The 6000-nt window shown below is 32.6% G+C and overlaps 1 protein-coding gene across 1 annotated transcript in view; it reads left to right on the forward strand.

The window, feature by feature from the left end:
• Window positions 1–5772: 5772 nt before the first annotated feature.
• Window positions 5773–6000, forward strand: part of LOC142336790 (uncharacterized) — a 10364-nt gene continuing 10136 nt past the window's right edge. The window contains exon 1 of the mRNA XM_075385710.1: window positions 5773–5849. The gene's annotated coding sequence lies outside the window, so the exon portion shown is untranslated. The remainder of the gene's footprint in view (window positions 5850–6000) is intronic.

Consider the following 6000-nt stretch of genomic DNA (forward strand, 5'->3'; position numbering starts at 1 on the left):
AAAGAGATTTTAGATAGAAGATATAAAACTGATACACTCAATACGACTGGGAAGGAATATTTAGCAAAGTGTATACTGTCAAATATAAAACTAAAGATTTAATTGAGATATTGGCTAAATATGATGGGTATAATTGAAATGTTTAGAGTGTAAACATAAAAGCAGACTCTTTTAATTTAGCTTTTCATTATTCAATATGTCATGAAGATAAAATTAGTAATTGTGAATTTGGTGATAAGAAATTAGGTGGTATCTGTATCAAGGAACTTGCTCAACGAAGTTGTTTCGCAAATTCACCAAAGAAAACTGATTGTTCTTTTAAAAATGAATCTGGATATAACTCTAGCTTTAGTGTTAACTCTAACTCTAGCTCTGACTCTAATTCTAGCTTCAACTCTAGCTCTAGCATTAACTCTAATTCTAGCATTAACTCTAACTAAAACTCTAGCTCTAACTATAACTCAAGCATTAGCTCTAACTCTAACTATAACTCCAACTCTAAGTAACTCTAACTTTAACACCAAAGTCTCAACTAGAAGTTGTAATAATTGTAATTCTGTAAAACCACTAACTGATTTTGATAAGAGTAAGTATACTTGTAGAAATTGTACTTCAGCTAAAGTTAATTGTCTATATTGTCTTTTTGTTGAGAGATATGATTGGATAAGAGCTCATGTAAAAAGACAACATCCAAATGTAGAATTAACTAAAGGATTTACTAGAAATTTAACCCCTCAAAGAGATATACAAACTGGTGAAAGTTGTTCGTGTAAATATTATAATTTTGTATCAGTTCTTTTTAATAATAGAATAAATATAGAAAACGTAAAAGACGATATAAATTTATTGAAGAGTTTAGATAATTTAAATTTAAAAAATATAGAAAAGTAAAAAAAAATAAAAATTTATTATAAAATTTAGATATTTTTAAAAGCTATTTAAAAAAGAGGGAAATGACTCTTTAAGCGCGATAAAAAAGATTTTGTACTGGGACATGACTCCGATAGGGGCAATTTTGCTCTTAAAGAGTGATTCGCTCTTAATAGAGGAATTGTAAAATTAGCTTTCTTTCATTTTTAGCAACCACTAATAGTACATAAAGTCAGACTATAACTCAATTGTGAATTAGTTAGACTATAACTCAAATATATTGCAAATTATGCACAAAAAATTAAGTGAAAGAAGTTTGTGAGATATGCTTAAAATAGCTTTAGTTTTTCTCCACGAATCTGGCGAATTATTAAAGGGGGATATTCTAGTATACCATTCCGGCATTTATGTCAATGACCATAACGCTGGAGTCGTAGAACTTATATTTGAAGATTTATTCGGAAGAGAAGATAACATTCATTACTAATTTTCGTTGCAATCTGAAATTTAATTATCATTATCTCGAAACGTATCCGTCCGATTTAGTTCCTTCCTCTTGCATATCTTATAATATAGGCCTGTAGTAGTCACTGCCAAGTTTGCTCAATTTTGAACCAACAATTTTGGAGCTATTTACATTTGAAAAATTCCCCCAGGTATTAAGATTGGTTATAGAATTAAAAAGGTAGCCCCACTCCACCTCCCTGGCGTACAGACCTCATTCTCATACAGAGTGTGTATCCAACTAATAGTTGTCCATTCACAAAATTTGAATTTGATACTTTTTTAAGTTCTTGAGATATTGCTAAAAATCCGTATTTTTTATGCCCAAGTTTTGCTATTTAGTTCGTATGCCTTAATTATGCTTGTTTAATAAATGTTATTGTTCAAAAGATAGCTCTTTTGAGTAGCCAAGCGAAAAACATGGTGAATGGCCAAAAGTGCCGTGGAGAAAAAAGGTCCACTCATGGAGAATTATTCTAGAACATTCTTCGTGAAGTAACCTGTTACGCGTTACTGACCAGCGAATCAGAATGAAGATTAGTTACTGGAGTTACAAGCTACTGGTTGTTTCAATGCTTTATTTTTGTTACAAGCTACAGGTTGTTACAAGCTACTGGCTGTTACCATGCTACTGGTTGTTTCAATGCTTTATTTTTGTTACAAGCTACAGGTTGTTACAAGCTACTGGTTGTTACCATGCTACTGGTTGTTACAAGCTACTGGCTGTTACAAGCGCAGTTTACTCGATACTAAGTGAGACAGAAAACGATAGATTTTGAGTGAATATGTATCGGCGAATTTACAAACGAGCTGATTATTTTTTTCTAGAATTAAGCCATTTCTTAACTTAATGTTAGACTTAGAGTGAATATGTAGTAGTGGATAAAACAAGGAAACCAACAAGAAATAAAAATTGGCCCGATTCGACATACGCGATTAGCGTTTGGAGAAAGGGACAAGTTTTGCTGGTGGTTGGTTTCCTTGTTTTATCCTTTACTAACAGCCGCATGTTAATTATTTAAAATTTTTAAAAAAATCAAATTACCTGAAATTGCAAAAATTGAAGATAATTTTTTCTGGATGTCCTTTCAAATTATAGTTATTAAATTTATTTTCAAAGTACATATTATGTTTGTATTTCAACATGAAACATCCTTTTTAGCCATTTTTTTTTACTAATGAGCTAAATTTTGCACACATTATTATTAACGTTTTAATTGAACGAAGTTTGAAGCAATTACTGAAAATGTTAGTGTTTTTACGACTCGAAGATGAGTATTGTGATTCTACAGGTTTATTACAATCCAAATTATTTGGATTATATTGCTGTGCTGTCTTTTTTTTAAAATTTTCGGCTTTTTCGCGTCAGTGCAAAGTCAAAGCAGAGTGGTGCTTTTAATCACGCTGGAGTAGTAAAGAGAGTGGAAAAACAAGTAGTTTTGAAGCGCGATTATCAAAGTACCTTTAAATTGGAGTAAGAAATTGGTATTTGAACTAATTTTAGGTTTATGAAAACAAATTTTTACGTGCAGCAATTTAACTGCTGTTTTCAGTGTTTCCTCTCTTGAGTGCTATGATAGATGTTTCAATGAAGCGCATTGGAAATTGATTGAACTCAGCGACGGAGATCTAACGCTTTTTCAACTTTGACAGTGTCGTAAAATATTAAAATAGAAATTTTGCCCCTTTTATCTATGTGCATTATCTATGTGGTCTTATCACCTAGTATCTTTTTTACGGTATCATTAGTTGCTAATGAGGTACAAACGAACCTAATTAGGGATGTGAGCTTATTTCTTGTGGTTTTCAAGTGTTTGGCACTATTTGCTCTCAACCCGTTTCAATGATTTTTTAAAGTTTTGAGAGTATTTGTTTCATTTTTTGTTGTCTTATCGTTGTTGTGTTCATCTCATTAAGGACATGTCCCATAGGTTACTAAAATGAGTTTTTTAATCGGTTGAGATGTTTCAGTTCAAAGCCAAGTTTTACTTAGACTTTTACTCTTCTCATGAAATGTCAAATATTTTAGGTTTTACTAGTTTTTGTTGCTTAATTTGTTTAATTTTCTCTTGATATCCCAAATGACCAGTCTCATTGTTTGCTAAGGATTCCCAAGTTCATATAGTAAATCGTTTCAGTTTTTTGCTAGTTTTTCTTTCGTACGCTTTTTGTGTTCAAAATATTTTACTGACTTTTGTTTTAAGTACTTGTTGTACTTATTACTGTTTTGTCACTTAATATCATTAATGGCAGTTGTCACCCGTTATGAGTAATTGTTGAATCTAATTACTGGCTTAGTTCACAGCCATCGTTTTTATGATTTTGACACCTGTTTTTTTGAAAAAAAAAATTTGATTCAGGCTTCTACAGTGTTTTTGTTGTGGTCCTTAAATTTCACTATGAACAACATTAAATTCTTTCTGAACTTCTAGGGTGGCGTCCCTTTGAAAGTAATGTATGACTTTTAAAGTTTTCCGATATGCTTTGGTTAATGGTTTTCCCTTTAGTTATGAGGTTCTCTTAGTTTGTGCCACTAATTTTTGCCTCTCTTAGATTTACGTTGCTATGTCAACGGTTGAGTCAATTACTCGGATTATTTTTCAGTATTTGTCCTGCTTTGTTTTTGAGCTTTCGTGTGATAGTTAGGTCAGCAAAAAATTCAATCAAATTTTTGTTCAGTTTTTCATTAAACTACCATTCAGAACTATCAACGGTATAATTTTAATTCCCAACATCTGCGCGAAAATTTAAGTATTATTGAAATACTAGCTTGGCTTTCTCTCAATGAACTAACGATTCAGTCGGTTCTGCAAGGAAAACGAATCTTTTTTTGATAATTTAGCCCAAGCAGTGTTTTGTTTTTCGAATAGTTCAAGAATTGTTAGCTTTAAAAAATTATCGTTTACCTTAGTGTAACTTCGATTATTTGCTTTCAAATGAAAATTATAGCAACTAGCACAGGTGCTGGTTTTTGTGCAATTTTACCTAATGCCCTTCTCCCGCCTGTTCGATTTTTTTCGTCTGGTTATTTGATTTTTTGTCCTCAGGAGCAGATTAACAGGTAAAAAGCGGAGGGCATGAACTAACTGCGCACTTATCTTAAAGTCTTAACTTTTACGAATTTTTAAGTAAGCACTTCAAGGAAACTGTTGAAGAGACAATATAGTGTTTCAAGGCCTGCGAAGGAAACTTTATAGTTCTTTTATATTACTTTTCCCCAATATCAAAATAGTATTCATTGGAACAACTCAATTTTTTCCGCTATCGAAAATCATGGAGTGCTGGTCATCAATTTCGTGACATACTTATAGCTAAGGTTTTCCAACACAAATTTTAAACTGGCGGCTCGTGATCATCTTTTCCGTAAGTGCACCCCCAGCTTAGTGGGCATATATTATTTGCATCCCCAGACGCGCGTGCCATGTTTTCGCATAATAATTTACTATGTAATGGCACGTGCTCTGTAACGAGGGGCACATAACGTACTGGAGGGCCCAAACAAAAAAATCCTGAAAATAGAATGAGAAAATCAAATTTTTCAGTATTTTGTGAGAACTCAATGAGAACTCAATGTTTTTCAACCCTATTTTTGTGAGAACACAATGTATCTAAAAACATTTGAAAATTACTTCATCAGCGTTTGGTCGTTTTTGCAGTCTAACCTGATGGTCAATGAACTTTTTCTTCTCAAACGAGCAAGCACCTAAGTCAAAAAGAGCTTGGAGACGGTAACAAAATCCTCCCAACTTTTCCTTTCTCGCATTTCAGCAATTTTACGCAGAACCATTTAAAAGTAAGTCTTTATTCAAATATACCAAAACGGAAGGACCATTTTGATTTCTCCTAATGTTGAAAATTTGTCAAAAGAGGCAGCAAAAAATAAGGAACAGCGTTTTCATCCAGGAAAAGAAGGAAATTTTTGGTATTTTTAGGTTAAGACTACCAGGATTTTAGTCTCAAGGCATTTCAACGCTGAATCAGCACATTTCAAGAGTAAAAATTTAATTCAGTTCAGAAAAATTGCAGCTCCATAATAATTCAAGTTTCTCTATGTGCAATTTTCTTCATCATTATTATTTTGAGGTCATAGAGTTCAATCAGGCTAGATTTATCCTGTATAGTCTGAAAATAAATCATACTTCAAAATTAAGCCTGAGTAGAATAATGTTATATTTTTGTAGCTTATACCTGGTAATTACTATAGTAGTATTCACATTCTTTTTACTAGAGCCGGTTTGTTAGCAATTGCCACGAAGCTCATTTAGCTTAGTGGTTACGACTTTCTACGCAAATTAAATATTACAAGTACGCACGCGGAGGTCGAAATCGCATATAAAGCAAAGCTTGTTGGCGGGACTTACTGAACATACTTTTTCTTGCAGTAAATTTTACTCAAAAATGAAGACTAGCCAGTGAAACTGGTTTATGATCTCTAAACTGAATCAGCGCTGATTTTCTCTGCCGTCAAGCTCTAGGTAAGCTTTTGAAAGAGCTAGTCAGCTCTATACACTAGAAATTAAAACAAAATTTTGGGGCACATCAAAAGAACTCCAATTGTGTAATTACTGGCTTCTTTTTGCATAAAATATAGCTTTTTTCAAACAAAACCTTTCTAAAGCCACAAAG

Source organism: Convolutriloba macropyga, chromosome 3 (assembly GCF_964194025.1).
Source record: "Convolutriloba macropyga chromosome 3, txConMacr16.3, whole genome shotgun sequence".
Lineage (NCBI taxonomy): Eukaryota > Metazoa > Xenacoelomorpha > Acoela > Convolutidae > Convolutriloba > Convolutriloba macropyga.